The sequence below is a fragment of the Pleurodeles waltl genome, chromosome 4_1 (genome assembly GCF_031143425.1).
Source record: "Pleurodeles waltl isolate 20211129_DDA chromosome 4_1, aPleWal1.hap1.20221129, whole genome shotgun sequence".
In the NCBI taxonomy this organism is placed as follows: domain Eukaryota; kingdom Metazoa; phylum Chordata; class Amphibia; order Caudata; family Salamandridae; genus Pleurodeles; species Pleurodeles waltl.
Genome location: NC_090442.1, coordinates 75,746,156 through 75,763,023, shown reverse-complemented (window position 1 = coordinate 75,763,023; position 16,868 = coordinate 75,746,156). Strand labels below are relative to the sequence as shown.

Genomic DNA, 16,868 nt, shown 5'->3' with positions numbered 1-16,868 from the left:
ACGTGGATTGTAAGGCACAGAAGGATTTAAGTGCAAAGAAATGCTCACTTTCTAAAAGTGGCATTTCTAGAATAGTAATATTAAATCCGACTTCACCAGTCAGTAGGATTTTGTATTACCATTCTGGCCATACTAAATATGACCTTCCTGCTCCTTTCAGATCAGTAGCTGCCACTTCAACAGTGTATGAGGGCAGCCCCAATGTTAGCCTATGAAGGGAGCAGGCCTCACAGTAGTGTGAAAACGAATTTAGGAGTTTTACACTACCAGGACATATAACTACCCAGGTACATGTCCTGCCTTTTACCTACACAGCACCCTGCCCTAGGGGTTACCTAGGGCACATATTAAGCGTGACTTATATGTAGAAAAAGGGGAGTTCTAGGCTTGGCAAGATCTTTTAAATGCCAAGTCGATGTGGCAGTGAAACTGCACACACAGGCCTTGCAATGGCAGGCCTGAGACCAGGAGAAGGGGCTACTTAAGTGGGTGGCACAACCAGTGCTGCTGGCCCACTAGTAGCATTTAATTTACCAGCCCTATGCACATAGAGTGCACCTTACTAGGGACTTATAAGTAAATTAATAGTCCAATCAGGTATGATTCCAGGTTACCATGTTTTAGGGGAGAGAGCATATGCACTTTAGCCCTGGTTAGCAGGGGTAAAGTGCGTAGAGTCTATAAACCAGCATAAACAGTGTCCAAAAAGTGGAGGGAGGCAGGCAAAAAGTTAGGGGTGATTACCTTAAGGCTGTCAGGTCTAACAAAGAGTTCGTACATTGGCACACAGAGACAAATTGAAATTTGTGTACACAGCATGATACTGTGTACTTTAATACATATTTCTACATTCTGTTGTGTGCAGCACACAGATAATGTTTTACGGCATGGATTTATTAACAAGCATTGCTTCTAATATTTGAGTATATAGCAGAAATTGCAGATGCAAAGAAAAAATACATGGGTAAACAAATCACAAGTTTCTAAATTCCACTGTATTTACCACAGCACAGCTGATTTGTTGTGTTTTAAGAAACACTGTGTGCCTGTACAGCAGCAAAGATGTGAGTGTGTGGACACTGTATGCCCGTAATGCTTTCACAAATGTCCTTATACTGTAACAGAAGTCTCTGCAGTTTTAGAACTGAGTTTGGACAGTAGCATGTGTGCTTACTGATATTAGTATGTAACGTAATGTCGGCTAGCCAAAACTGGACCCAAATGCTGGTACACTGTGACTGGCCTGTGTACTGTTTCTAGTGTGTTTCACTAGTATCACGCCAGCTTACAGTTACTAAAATGTACAGTAAGACTGGTCCAATATGTATACCATATCAAATTGTTTTACCATAAAACAAAGATATAGCATTGTTAAAGACATTACCACGTGAGGGACACAGAAATTGCATTTTAAAAGACATCTATGTGAACTTGCATCGATTAGAAGAGATAGTGACTGTGTGAGAGCTGTATGGCACTGCTAACCAAAGCACTGTTAAAAAGAAGTTTTTCCTCACTAGAGTTGTGTTCTGTCAATGTCTGAGGCAGTGGATTTTTAAATGAGCTAGGAGGCTTAGACTGGCTGAGTCACTGACAGCTTTGCACACTTACTGCAGAGAGTGAGCAGACGAGAGACTAAGACTGAAATTTAGGGCACAGAGTGATTGCAGAAGAGAGTAAGACTCACTCTCACTTCCAGCATGGTGAGTAGACAAGAGAGTAAGCTAGTCCCACAGCTGGAATCCCAGAGTAGGTATAACTCAGTGCTAGTCAGAGTCCATGGTATTATATGTGACGTCTGCACTCTACAGCCTGCTGCACGCAGTAATAAGGTGTGTGTGAAGGCATATTTCTGGAAAAGAGGATGTGTATAGCCCAGCAGTAAAGTTTGTAACTGCATATCAAGAGGTCCCCAGTTCAAGTCTTGCTTCCCACTTCTCCTTTTAAGGAACAAAAAAAAAATTCTCTCTTACTTATTTCAATTTCTGATGATTTCTCGAAAGTATGTCACAGAAAAAACACTAATTAAAAAGAGTTTTAGGTTTTATCTGCGTCCGTAAGAGGGTTGTGTGAAAGGACCAGCAGCCGGTCTCCATAGCAGTCCCTGTGACTAGTGAAGCAAGAGTAAGCTTGAAAGTGAATTGGCACCCATGGCCTAGGACCTGCTGTCGTGCTATGTATTTTGGTGTGAATAGTGAAGCAGCAGGTGTGTTGAGTGTGTCCATCAGCTTGTAGCCAGGGGCATGAGTCAGGCTGTGTCCCAGACCCTGTGACTAATAAATCAGCAGGTGGTATAGAGACAGCCTATAAAAGAGGAAGGCGTTCTGATGAGATCCACAGCAGCAGTTTCTAGTCCATCCACTTCCAGATTTTACAAAAAGGGGGTATAGCTCAGTGGTAGAGCATTTGACTGCAGATCAAGAGGTCCCTGGTTCAAATGCGGTTGCCCCCTTAATACTTTAAAGAAGCTGTCAATTTCTGTCTGTATCGCTTTTTTCAATTCTTGTGGATTTTTTTAAAGTATGTCACACTAAAACGACTAATTAAGCAAAATAGCTCAAAGTTTTATGTGCATCCTTTAGACTCTTGTTGAAAATTAACAGTTTTCACACTCACACCCAGTAACTGCACCATGGATCAATCTGGGTGCCCCCTTCACACATGAAAGAAGCTGTCAATTTCTTTCTATATCACTTTCTACAATTCTTGGGGATTTATTGAAAGTATTTCACACTAAAACGACTATTTAAACAAAATAGCTCAAAGTTTTATGTGCATCCTTAAGACTGTTGTGCGAAAATTAACAGTTTTCACACTCACGCCCAGTAACTGCACCATGGATCAATTCGAGTAAAACAAGAGTTCGTACATTGGCACACAGAGACAAATTGAAATTTGTGTACACAGCATGATACTGTGTACTTTAATACATCTTTCTACATTCTGTAGTGTGCAGCACACAGATAATGTTTTACGGCATGGATTTATTAACAAGCATTGCTTCTAATATTTGAGCATATAGCAGAAATTGCAGATGCAAAGAAAAAATACATGGGTAAACAAATCACAAGTTTCTAAATTCCACTGTATTTACCACAGCACAGCTGATTTGTTGTGCTTTAAGAAACACTGTGTGCCTGTATAGCAGCAAAGATGTGAGTGTGTGGACACTGTATGCCCGTAATGCTTTCACAAATGTCATTATACTGTAACAGATGTCTCTGCAGTTTTTGAACTGAGTTTGGACAGTAGCATGTGTGCTTACTGATAGTAATATGTGTAAGAAACAAATGCCTGCATGCTGTTACTTGTGTCTTTCTCCAGTAGCACACCTATTTACTGTAATTAGTATGTAACGTAATGTCGGCTAGACAAAACTGGACCCAAATGCTGGTACACTGTGACTGGCCTGTGTACTGTTTCTAGTGTGTTTCACTAGTATCACGCCAGCTTACAGTTACTAAAATGTACAGTAAGACTGGTCCAATATGTATACCATATCAAATTGTTTTACCATACAACAAAGATATAGCATTGTTAAAGACATTACCACGTGAGGGACACAGAAATTGCATTTTAAAAGACATCTATGTGAACTTGCATCGATTAGAAGAGATAGTGACTGTGTGAGAGCTGTATGGCACTGCTAACCAAAGCACTGTTAAAAAGAAGTCTTTCCTCACTAGAGTTGTGTTCTGTCAATGTCTGAGGCAGTGGATTTTTAAATGAGCTAGGAGGCTTAGACTGGCTGAGTCACTGACAGCTTTGCACACTTACTGCAGAGAGTGAGCAGACGAGAGACTAAGACTGAAATTTAGGGCACAGAGTGATTGCAGAAGAGAGTAAGACTCACTCTCACTTCCAGCATGGTGAGTAGACAAGAGAGTAAGCTAGTCCCACAGCTGGAATCCCAGAGTAGGTATAACTCAGTGCTAGTCAGAGTCCATGGTATTATATGTGACGTCTGCACTCTACAGCCTGCTGCACGCAGTAATAAGGTGTGTGTGAAGGCATATTTCTGGAAAAGAGGATGTGTATAGCCCAGCAGTAAAGTTTGTGACTGCATATCAAGAGGTCCCCAGTTCAAGTCTTGCTTCCCACTTCTCCTTTTAAGGAACAAAAAAAAATTTCTCTCTTACTTATTTCAATTTCTGATGATTTCTCGAAAGTATGTCACAGAAAAACCACTAATTAAAAAGAGTTTTAGGTTTTATCTGCGTCCGTAAGAGGGTTGTGTGAAAGGACCAGCAGCCGGTCTCCATAGCAGTTCCTGTGACTAGTGAAGCAAGAGTAAGCTTGAAAGTGAATTGGCACCCATGGCCTAGGACATGCTGTCGTGCTATGTATTTTGGTGTGAATAGTGAAGCAGCAGGTGTGTTGAGTGTGTCCATCAGCTTGTAGCCAGGGGCATGAGTCAGGCTGTGTCCCAGACCCTGTGACTAATAAATCAGCAGGTGGTATAGAGACAGCCTATAAAAGAGGAAGGCGTTCTGATGAGATCCACAGCAGCAGTTTCTAGTCCATCCACTTCCAGATTTTACAAAAAGGGGGTATAGCTCAGTGGTAGAGCATTTGACTGCAGATCAAGAGGTCCCTGGTTCAAATGCGGTTGCCCCCTTAATACTTTAAAGAAGCTGTCAATTTCTGTCTGTATCGCTTTTTTCAATTCTTGTGGATTTTTTTAAAGTATGTCACTAAAACGACTAATTAAGCAAAATAGCTCAAAGTTTTATGTGCATCCTTTAGACTCTTGTTGAAAATTAACAGTTTTCACACTCACACCCAGTAACTGCACCATGGATCAATCTGGGTGCCCCCTTCACACATGAAAGAAGCTGTCAATTTCTTTCTATATCACTTTCTACAATTCTTGGGGATTTATTGAAAGTATTTCACACTAAAACGACTATTTAAACAAAATAGCTCAAAGTTTTATGTGCATCCTTAAGACTGTTGTGCGAAAATTAACAGTTTTCACACTCACGCCCAGTAACTGCACCATGGATCAATTCGAGTAAAACAAGAGTTCGTACATTGGCACACAGAGACAAATTGAAATTTGTGTACACAGCATGATACTGTGTACTTTAATACATCTTTCTACATTCTGTAGTGTGCAGCACACAGATAATGTTTTACGGCATGGATTTATTAACAAGCATTGCTTCTAATATTTGAGCATATAGCAGAAATTGCAGATGCAAAGAAAAAATACATGGGTAAACAAATCACAAGTTTCTAAATTCCACTGTATTTACCACAGCACAGCTGATTTGTTGTGCTTTAAGAAACACTGTGTGCCTGTATAGCAGCAAAGATGTGAGTGTGTGGACACTGTATGCCCGTAATGCTTTCACAAATGTCATTATACTGTAACAGATGTCTCTGCAGTTTTTGAACTGAGTTTGGACAGTAGCATGTGTGCTTACTGATAGTAATATGTGTAAGAAACAAATGCCTGCATGCTGTTACTTGTGTCTTTCACCAGTAGCACACCTATTTACTGTAATTAGTATGTAACGTAATGTCGGCTAGACAAAACTGGACCCAAATGCTGGTACACTGTGACTGGCCTGTGTACTGTTTCTAGTGTGTTTCACTAGTATCACGCCAGCTTACAGTTACTAAAATGTACAGTAAGACTGGTCCAATATGTATACCATATCAAATTGTTTTACCATACAACAAAGATATAGCATTGTTAAAGACATTACCACGTGAGGGACACAGAAATTGCATTTTAAAAGACATCTATGTGAACTTGCATCGATTAGAAGAGATAGTGACTGTGTGAGAGCTGTATGGCACTGCTAACCAAAGCACTGTTAAAAAGAAGTCTTTCCTCACTAGAGTTGTGTTCTGTCAATGTCTGAGGCAGTGGATTTTTAAATGAGCTAGGAGGCTTAGACTGGCTGAGTCACTGACAGCTTTGCACACTTACTGCAGAGAGTGAGCAGACGAGAGACTAAGACTGAAATTTAGGGCACAGAGTGATTGCAGAAGAGAGTAAGACTCACTCTCACTTCCAGCATGGTGAGTAGACAAGAGAGTAAGCTAGTCCCACAGCTGGAATCCCAGAGTAGGTATAACTCAGTGCTAGTCAGAGTCCATGGTATTATATGTGACGTCTGCACTCTACAGCCTGCTGCACGCAGTAATAAGGTGTGTGTGAAGGCATATTTCTGGAAAAGAGGATGTGTATAGCCCAGCAGTAAAGTTTGTGACTGCATATCAAGAGGTCCCCAGTTCAAGTCTTGCTTCCCACTTCTCCTTTTAAGGAACAAAAAAAAATTTCTCTCTTACTTATTTCAATTTCTGATGATTTCTCGAAAGTATGTCACAGAAAAACCACTAATTAAAAAGAGTTTTAGGTTTTATCTGCGTCCGTAAGAGGGTTGTGTGAAAGGACCAGCAGCCGGTCTCCATAGCAGTCCCTGTGACTAGTGAAGCAAGAGTAAGCTTGAAAGTGAATTGGCACCCATGGCCTAGGACATGCTGTCGTGCTATGTATTTTGGTGTGAATAGTGAAGCAGCAGGTGTGTTGAGTGTGTCCATCAGCTTGTAGCCAGGGGCATGAGTCAGGCTGTGTCCCAGACCCTGTGACTAATAAATCAGCAGGTGGTATAGAGACAGCCTATAAAAGAGGAAGGCGTTCTGATGAGATCCACAGCAGCAGTTTCTAGTCCATCCCCTTCCAGATTTTACAAAAAGGGGGTATAGCTCAGTGGTAGAGCATTTGACTGCAGATCAAGAGGTCCCTGGTTCACATACGGTTGCCCCCTTAATACTTTAAAGAAGCTGTCAATTTCTGTCTGTATCGCTTTTTTCAATTCTTGTGGATTTTTTTAAAGTATGTCACACTAAAACGACTAATTAAGCAAAATAGCTCAAAGTTTTATGTGCATCCTTTAGACTCTTGTTGAAAATTAACAGTTTTCACACTCACACCCAGTAACTGCACCATGGATCAATCTGGGTGCCCCCTTCACACATGAAAGAAGCTGTCAATTTCTTTCTATATCACTTTCTACAATTCTTGGGGATTTATTGAAAGTATTTCACACTAAAACGACTATTTAAACAAAATAGCTCAAAGTTTTATGTGCATCCTTAAGACTGTTGTGCGAAAATTAACAGTTTTCACACTCACGCCCAGTAACTGCACCATGGATCAATTCGAGTAAAACAAGAGTTCGTACATTGGCACACAGAGACAAATTGAAATTTGTGTACACAGCATGATACTGTGTACTTTAATACATCTTTCTACATTCTGTAGTGTGCAGCACACAGATAATGTTTTACGGCATGGATTTATTAACAAGCATTGCTTCTAATATTTGAACATATAGCAGAAATTGCAGATGCAAAGAAAAAATACATGGGTAAACAAATCACAAGTTTCTAAATTCCACTGTATTTACCACAGCACAGCTGATTTGTTGTGCTTTAAGAAACACTGAGTGCCTGTACAGCAGCAAAGATGTGAGTGTGTGGACACTGTATGCCCGTAATGCTTTCACAAATGTCATTATACTGTAACAGATGTCTCTGCAGTTTTAGAACTGAGTTTGGACAGTAGCATGTGTGCTTACTGATAGTAATATGTGTAAGAAACAAATGCCTGCATGCTGTTACTTGTGTCTTTCTCCAGTAGCACACCTATTTACTGTAATTAGTATGTAAGGTAACGTCGGCTAGACAAAACTGGACCCAAATGCTGGTACACTGTGACTGGCCTGTGTACTGTTTCCAGTGTGTTTCACTAGTATCACGCCAGCTTACCGTTACTAGAATGTACAGTAAGACCGGTACAATATGTATTCCATATCAAATTGTTTTACCATAAAACAAAGATATAGCATTGTTAAAGACATTACCACTTGAGGGACACAGAAATGGCATTTTAAAAGACATCAATGTGAATTTGCATCGATTAGAAGAGATAGTGACTGTGTGAGAGTTGTATGGTACTGCTAACCAAAGCACTGTTAAAAAGAAGTCTTTCCTCACTAGAGTTGTGTTCTGTCAATGTCTGAGGCAGTGGATTTTTAAATGAGCTAGGAGGCTTAGACTGGCTGAGTCATTGACAGCTTTGCACACTTACTGCAGAGAGTGACCAGACGAGAGACTAAGACTGAAATTTAGGGCACAGAGTGATTGCAGAAGAGAGTAAGACTCACTCTCACTTCCAGCATGGTGAGTAGACAAGAGAGTAAGCTAGTCCCACAGCTGGAATCCCAGAGTAGGTATAACTCAGTACTAGTCAGAGTCCATGGTATTATATGTGACGTCTGCACTCTACAGCCTGCTGCACGCAGTAATAAGGTGTGTGTGAAGGCATAATTCTTGAGTGAGGATCTGTATAGCTCAGCAGTAAAGTATGTGACTGCAGATCAAGAGGTCCCCAGTTCAAGTCTTGCTTCCCACTTCTCCTTTTAAGGAACACAAAAAAAATTCTCTCTTACTTATTTCAATTTCTGCTGATTTCTCGAAAGTATGTCACAGAAAAACCACTAATTAAAAAGAGTTTTAGGTTTTATCTGCGTCCGTAAGAGGGTTGTGTGAAAGGACCAGCAGCCGGTCTCCATAGCAGTCCCTGTGACTAGTGAAGCAAGAGTAAGCTTGAGAGTGAATTGGCACCCTTGGCCTAGGACCTGCTGTCATGCTATGTATTTTGGTGTGAATAGTGAAGCAGCAGGTGTGTTGAGTGTGTCCATCAGCTTGTAGCCAGGGGAATGAGTCAGGCTGTGTCCCAGACCCTGTGACTAATAAATCAGCAGGTGGTATAGAGACAGCCTATAAAAGAGGAAGCCGTTCTGATGAGATCCACAGCAGCAGTTTCTAGTGCATCCACTTCCAGATATTACAACAAGGGGGTATAGCTGAGTGGTAGAGCATTTGACTGTAGGTCAAGATGTTCCTGGTTCAAGTCCGGCTGCCCCCTTAATACTTTAAAGAAGCTGTCAATTTCTTTCTGGATCGCTTTTTTCAATTCTTGGGGATTTTTTGAAAGTATGTCACACTAAAACGACTAATTAAGCAAAATAGCTCAAAGTTTTATGTGCATCCTTAAGACTCTTGTTGAAAATTCACAGTTTTCACACTCACACCCAGTAACTGCACCATGGATCAATCTGGGTGCCCCCTGCACACATGAAAGAAGCTGTCAATTTCTTTCTATATCACTTTCTACAATTCTTGGGGATTTATTGAAAGTATTTCACACTAAAACGACTATTTAAACAAAATTGCTCAAAGTTTTATGTGCATCCTTAAGACTGTTGTGCGAATATTAACAGTTTTCACACTCACGCCCAGTAACTGCACCATGGATCAATTCGAGTAAAACAAGAGTTCGTACATTGGCACACAGAGACAAATTGAAATTTGTGTACACAGCATGATACTGTGTACTTTAATACATCTTTCTACATTCTGTAGTATGCAGCACACAGATAATGTTTTACGGCATGGATTTATTAACAAGCATTGCTTCTAATATTTGAGCATATAGCAGAAATTGCAGATGCAAAGAAAAAATACATGGGTAAACAAATCACAAGTTTCTAAATTCCACTGTATTTACCACAGCGCAGCTGATTTGTTGTGCTTTAAGAAACACTGTGTGCCTGTACAGCAGCAAAGATGTGAGTGTGTGGACACTGTATGCCTGTAATGCTTTCACAAATGTCCTTATACTGTAACAGAAGTCTCTGCAGCGTTAGAACTGAGTTTGGACAGTAGCATGTGTGCTTACTGATAGTAAAATGTGTAAGAAACAAATGCCTGCATGCTGTTACTTGTGTCTTTCTCCAGTAGCACACCTATTTACTGTAATTAGTATGTAAGGTAACATCGGCTAGACAAAACTGGACCCAAATGCTGGTACACTGTGACTGGCCTGTGTACTGTTTCCAGTGTGTTTCACTAGTATCACGCCAGCTTACCGTTACTAGAATGTACAGTAAGACTGGTCCAATAGGTATACCATATCAAATTGTTTTACCATACAACAAAGATATAGCATTGTTAAAGACATTACCACGTGAGGGACACAGAAATTGCATTTTAAAAGACATCTATGTGAACTTGCATCGATTAGAAGAGATAGTGACTGTGTGAGAGCTGTATGGTACTGCTAACCAAACCACTGTTAAAAATAAGTCTTTCCTCACTAGAGTTGTGTTCTGTCAATGTCTGAGGCAGTGGATTTTTAAATGAGCTAGGAGGCTTAGACTGGCTGAGTCACTGACAGCTTTGCACACTTACTGCAGAGAGTGAGCAGACGAGAGACTAAGACTGAAATTTAGGGCACAGAGTGATTGCAGAAGAGAGTAAGACTCACTCTCACTTCCAGCATGGTGAGTAGACAAGAGAGTAAGCTAGTCCCACAGCTGGAATCCCAGAGTAGGTATAACTCAGTGCTAGTCAGAGTCCATGGTATTATATGTGACGTCTGCACTCTACAGCCTGCTGCACGCAGTAATAAGGTGTGTGTGAAGGTATATTTCTGGAAAAGAGGATGTGTATAGCCCAGCAGTAAAGTTTGTGACTGCATATCAAGAGGTCCCCAGTTCAAGTCTTGCTTCCCACTTCTCCTTTTAAGGAACAAAAAAAAAATTCTCTCTTACTTATTTCAATTTCTGATGATTTCTCGAAAGTATGTCACAGAAAAAACACTAATGAAAAAGAGTTTTAGGTTTTATCTGCGTCCGTAAGAGGGTTGTGTGAAAGGACCAGCAGCCGGTCTCCATAGCAGTCCCTGTGACTAGTGAAGCAAGAGTAAGCTTGAAAGTGAATTGGCACCCATGGCCTAGGACCTGCTGTCGTGCTATGTATTTTGGTGTGAATAGTGAAGCAGCAGGTGTGTTGAGTGTGTCCATCAGCTTGTAGCCAGGGGCATGAGTCAGGCTGTGTCCCAGACCCTGTGACTAATAAATCAGCAGGTGGTATAGAGACAGCCTATAAAAGAGGAAGGCGTTCTGATGAGATCCACAGCAGCAGTTTCTAGTCCATCCACTTCCAGATTTTACAAAAAGGGGGTATAGCTCAGTGGTAGAGGATTTGACTGCAGATCAAGAGGTCCCTGGTTCAAATGCAGTTGCCCCCTTAATACTTTAAAGAAGCTGTCAATTTCTGTCTGTATCTCTTTTTTCAATTCTTGGGGATTTTTTGAAAGTATGTCACACTAAAACGACTAATTAAGCAAAATAGCTCAAAGTTTTATGTGCATCCTTAAGACTCTTGTTGAAAATTAACAGTTTTCACACTCACACCCAGTAACTGCACCATGGATCAATCTGGGTGCCCCCTTCACACATGAAAGAAGCTGTCAATTTCTTTCTATATCACTTTCTACAATTCTTGGGGATTTATTGAAAGTATTTCACACTAAAACGACTATTTAAACAAAATAGCTCAAAGTTTTATGTGCATCCTTAAGACTGTTGTGCGAAAATTAACAGTTTTCACACTCACGCCCAGTAACTGCACCATGGATCAATTCGAGTAAAACAAGAGTTCGTACATTGGCACACAGAGACAAATTGAAATTTGTGTACACAGCATGATACTGTGTACTTTAATACATCTTTCTACATTCTGTAGTGTGCAGCACACAGATAATGTTTTACGGCATGGATTTATTAACAAGCATTGCTTCTAATATTTGAGCATATAGCAGAAATTTCAGATGCAAAGAAAAAATACATGGGTAAACAAATCACAAGTTTCTAAATTCCACTGTATTTACCACAGCACAGCTGATTTGTTGTGCTTTAAGAAACACTGTGTGCCTGTACAGCAGCAAAGATGTGAGTGTGTGGACACTGTATGCCCGTAATGCTTTCACAAATGTCATTATACTGTAACAGAAGTCTCTGCAGTTTTAGAACTGAGTTTGGACAGTAGCATGTGTGCTTACTGATAGTAATATGTGTAAGAAACAAAAGCCTCCATGCTGTTACTTGTGTCTTTCTCCAGTAGCACACCTATTTACTGTAATTAGTATGTAAGGTAACGTCGGCTAGACAAAACTGGACCCAAATGCTGGTACACTGTAACTGGCCTGTGTACTGTTTCCAGTGTGTTTCACTGGTATCACGCCAGCTTACCGTTACTAGAATGTACAGTAAGACCGGTACAATATGTATTCCATATCAAATTGTTTTACCATAAAACAAAGATATAGCATTGTTAAAGACATTACCACTTGAGGGACACAGAAATGGCATTTTAAAAGACATCAATGTGAATTTGCATCAATTAGAAGAGATAGTGACTGTGTGAGAATTGTATGGTACTGCTAACCAAAGCACTGTTAAAAAGAAGTCTTTCCTCACTAGAGTTGTGTTCTGTCAATGTCTGAGGCAGTGGATTTTTAAATGAGCTAGGAGGCTTAGACTGGCTGAGTCATTGACAGCTTTGCACACTTACTGCAGAGAGTGACCAGACGAGAGACTAAGACTGAAATTTAGGGCACAGAGTGATTGCAGAAGAGAGTAAGACTCACTCTCACTTCCAGCATGGTGAGTAGACAAGAGAGTAAGCTAGTCCCACAGCTGGAATCCCAGAGTAGGTATAACTCAGTACTAGTCAGAGTCCATGGTATTATATGTGACGTCTGCACTCTACAGCCTGCTGCACGCAGTAATAAGGTGTGTGTGAAGGCATAATTCTTGAGTGAGGATCTGTATAGCTCAGCAGTAACGTATGTGAGTGCAGATCAAGAGGTCCCCAGTTCAAGTCTTGCTTCCCACTTCTCCTATTAAGGAACAAAAAAAATATTCTCTCTTACTTATTTCAATTTCTGCTGATTTCTCGAAAGTATGTCACAGAAAAACCACTAATTAAAAAGAGTTTTAGGTTTTATCTGCGTCCGTAAGAGGGTTGTGTGAAAGGACCAGCAGCCGGTCTCCATAGCAGTCCCTGTGACTAGTGAAGCAAGAGTAAGCTTGAGAGTGAATTGGCACCCTTGGCCTAGGACCTGCTGTCATGCTATGTATTTTGGTGTGAATAGTGAAGCAGCAGGTGTGTTGAGTGTGTCCATCAGCTTGTAGCCAGGGGCATGAGTCAGGCTGTGTCCCAGACCCTGTGACTAATAAATCAGCAGGTGGTATAGAGAGCCTATAAAAGATGAAGCCGTTCTGATGAGATCCACAGCAGCAGTTTCTAGTCCATCCACTTCTAGATAGTACAACAAGGGGGTATAGCTCAGTGGTAGAGCATTTGACTGCAGATCAAGAGGTCCCTGGTTCAATTCCGGGTGCCCCCTTAATACTTCAAAGAAGCTGTCACTTTCTTTCTGTATCGCTTTTTTCAATTCTTGGGGATTTTTTGAAAGTATGTCACACTAAAACGACTAATTAAGCAAAATAGCTCAAAGTTTTATGTGCATCCTTAAGAATGTTGTGCAAAAATTAACAGTTTTCACACTCACGCCCAGTAACTGCACCATGGATCAATTCGAGTAAAACAAGAGTTCGTACATTGGCACACAGAGACATATTGAAATTTGTGTACACAGCATGATACTGTGTACTTTAATACATCTTTCTACATTCTGTAGTGTGCAGCACACAGATAATGTTTTACGGCATGGATTTATTAACAAGCATTGCTTCTAATAATTGAGCATATAGCAGAAATTGCAGGTGCAAAGAAAAAATACATGGGTAAACAAATCACAAGTTTCTAAATGCCACTGTATTTACCACAGCACAGCTGATTTGTTGTGCTTTAAGAAACACTGTGTGCCTGTACAGCAGCAAATATGTGAGTGTGTGGACACTGTATGCCCGTAATGCTTTCACAAATGTCCTTATACTGTAACAGAAGTCTCTTCAGTGTTAGAAGTGAGTTTGGACAGTAGCATGTGTGCTTTCTGATAGTAATATGTGTAAGAAACAAATGCCTGCATGCTGCTACTTGTGTCTTTCTCCAGTAGCACACCTATTTACTGTAATTAGTATCTAAGGTAACATCGGCTAGACTAAACTAGACCCAAATGCTGGTACACTGTGACTAGCCTGCATGCTGTTTCCAGTGTGTTTTACTAGTATTACCCCAGCTTACAGTTACTAGAATGTACAGTTAGACTGGTCCAATATGTATACCATATCAAATTGTTTTACCATAAAACAAAGATATAGCATTGTTAAAGACATTACCACGTGAGGGACACAGAAATTGCATTTTAAAAGACATCTATGTGAACTTGCATCGATTAGAAGAGATAGTGACTGTGTGAGAGTTGTATGGTACTGCTAACCAAAGCACTGTTAAAAAAAAAGTTTTTCCTCACTAGAGTTGTGTTTTGTCAATGTCTGAGGCAGTGTATTTTTAAATGAGCTAGGAGGCTTAGACTGGCTGAGTCACTGACAGCTTTGCACACTTACTGCAGAGAGTGAGCAGACAAGAGACTAATACTGATATGTTTAGGGCACAGAGTGATTGCAGAAGAGAGTAAGACTCACTCTCACTTCCAGCATGGTGAGTAGACAAGAGAGTAAGCTAGTCCCACAGCTGGAATCCCAGAGTAGGTATAACTCAGTGCTAGCCAGAGTCCATGGTATTGTATGTGACTTGTGCACTCTACAGCCTGCTGCTCACAGTAATAAGGTGTGTGTGAAGGCAGCCTTCTTGAAATGAGGGTGTGTGTAGCTCAGCAGTAAAGTATTTGACTGCAGGTCAAGAGGTCTCTAGTTCAAGTCTTGCTTCCCACTTCTCCTTTTAAGGAAAAAAAACAATCTCTGTTACTTATTTCAATTTCTGGAGATTTCTTGAAAGTATGTCACAGAAAAACCACTAATTAAAAAGAGTTTTAGCTTTTATCTGCGTCCGTAAGAGGGTTGTGTGAAAGGACCAGCAGCCGGTCTCCATAGCAGTCCCTGTGACTAGTGAAACAAGAGTTAGCTTGAGAGTGAATTGGCACCCTTGGCCTAGGACCAGCTGTCATTCTATGTATTTTGGTGTGAATAGTGAAGCAGCAGGTGTGTTGAGTGTGTCCATCAGCTTGTAGCCAGGGGCATGAGTCAGGCTGTGTCCCAGACCCTGTGACTAATAAATCAGCAGGTGGTATAGAGACAGCCTATAAAAGAGGAAGCCGTTCTGCTGAGGTCCACAGCAGCAGTTTCTAGTCCATCCACTTCAGGTGTTACAACAAGGGGGTATAGCTCAGGGGTAGAGCATCTGACTGCAGATCAAGAGGTCCCTAGTTCAAATCCAGGTGCCCCCTTAATACTTTAAAGAAGCTGTCAAATTCTTTCTGTATTGCTTTTTTCAATTCTTGGGGATTTTTGTTAAAGTACGGTACACTAAAACAACTAATTAAGCAAAATAGCTCAAAGTTTTATGTGCATCCTTAAGACTCTTGTTGAAAATTAACAGTTTTCACACTCACACCCAGTAACTGCACCATGGATCAATCTGGGTGCCCCCTTCACACATGAAAGAAGCTGTCAATTTCTTTCTATATCACTTTCTACAATTCTTGATGATTTATTGAAAGTATATCACACTAAAACGACTATTTAAACAAAATACCTCAAAGTTTTATGTGCATCCTTAAGAATGTTGTGCAAAAATTAACAGTTTTCACACTCACGCCCAGTAACTGCACCATGGATCAATTCGAGTAAAACAAGAGTTCGTACTTTGGTACACAGAGACAAATTGAAATTTGTGTACACAGCATGATACTGTGTACTTTAATACATCTTTCTATATTCTGTAGTGTGCAGCACACAGATAATGTTTTACGGCATGGATTTATTAACAAGCATTGCTTCTAATAATTGAGCATATAGCAGAAATTGCAGGTGCAAAGAAAAAATACATAGGTAAACAAATCACAAGTTTCTAAATTCCACTGTATTTACCACAGCACAGCTGATTTGTTGTGCTTTAAGAAACACTGTGTGCCTGTACAGCAGCAAAGATGTGAGTGTGTGGACACTGTATGCCCGTAATGCTTTTACAAATGTCCTTATACTGTAACAGAAGTCTCTGCAGTTTTAGAACTGAGTTTGGACAGTAGCATGTGTGCTTACTGATAGTAATATGTGTAAGAAACAAATGCCTGCATGCTGTTACTTGTGTCTTTCTCCAGTAGCACACCTATTTACTGTAATTAGTATGTAAGGTAACATCAGCTAGACAAAACTGGACCCAAATGCTGGTACACTGTGACTGGCCTGTGTACTGTTTCCAGTGTGTTTCATTAGTATCACGCCAGCTTACTGTTACTAGATTGTACAGTAAGACTGGTCCAATATGTATACCATATCAAATTGTTTTACCATAAAACAAAGATATAGCATTGTTAAAGACATTACCACGTGAGGGACACAGAAATTGCATTTTAAAAGACATTTATGTGAACTTGCATCGATTAGAAGAGATAGTGACTGTGTGAGAGTTGTATGGTACTGCTAACCAAAGCACTGTTAAAAAGAAGTCTTTCCTCACTAGAGTTGTGTTCTGTCAATGTCTGAGGCAGTGGATTTTTAAATGAGCTAGGAGGCTTAGACTGGCTGAGTCACTGACAGCTTTGCACACTTACTGCAGAGAGTGAGCAGACGAGAGACTAAGACTGAAATTTAGGGCACAGAGTGATTGTAGAAGAGAGTAAGACTCACTCTCACTTCCAGCATGGTGAGTAGACAAGAGAGTAAGCTAGTCCCACAGCTGGAATCCCAGAGTAGGTATAACTCAGTGCTAGTCAGAGTCCATGGTATTATATGTGACTTGTGCACTCTCCAGCCTGCTGCTCACAGTAATAAGGTGTGTGTGAAGGCATCCTTCTCGAAAAGAGGGTGTGTGTAACCCAGCAGTAAAGTATTTGACTGCAGGTCAAGAGGTCCCCA

At 40.6% G+C, this 16,868-nt stretch overlaps 4 non-coding genes across 4 annotated transcripts; all 4 read left to right on the top strand.

Annotated features, from left to right (window-relative positions):
- The first annotated feature begins 2,380 nt into the window (after positions 1–2,380).
- Positions 2,381–2,452, top strand: TRNAC-GCA (transfer RNA cysteine (anticodon GCA)). Its single transcript has one exon. It is a non-coding gene; the product is annotated as a tRNA-Cys (tRNA).
- Positions 2,453–4,546: 2,094 nt separating this feature from the next.
- Positions 4,547–4,618, top strand: TRNAC-GCA (transfer RNA cysteine (anticodon GCA)). The gene has a single exon. It is a non-coding gene; the product is annotated as a tRNA-Cys (tRNA).
- An 8,586-nt stretch (positions 4,619–13,204) lies between these two features.
- Positions 13,205–13,276, top strand: TRNAC-GCA (transfer RNA cysteine (anticodon GCA)). Its single transcript has one exon. It is a non-coding gene; the product is annotated as a tRNA-Cys (tRNA).
- Positions 13,277–15,166: 1,890 nt separating this feature from the next.
- Positions 15,167–15,238, top strand: TRNAC-GCA (transfer RNA cysteine (anticodon GCA)). The gene has a single exon. It is a non-coding gene; the product is annotated as a tRNA-Cys (tRNA).
- Positions 15,239–16,868: the final 1,630 nt, after the last annotated feature.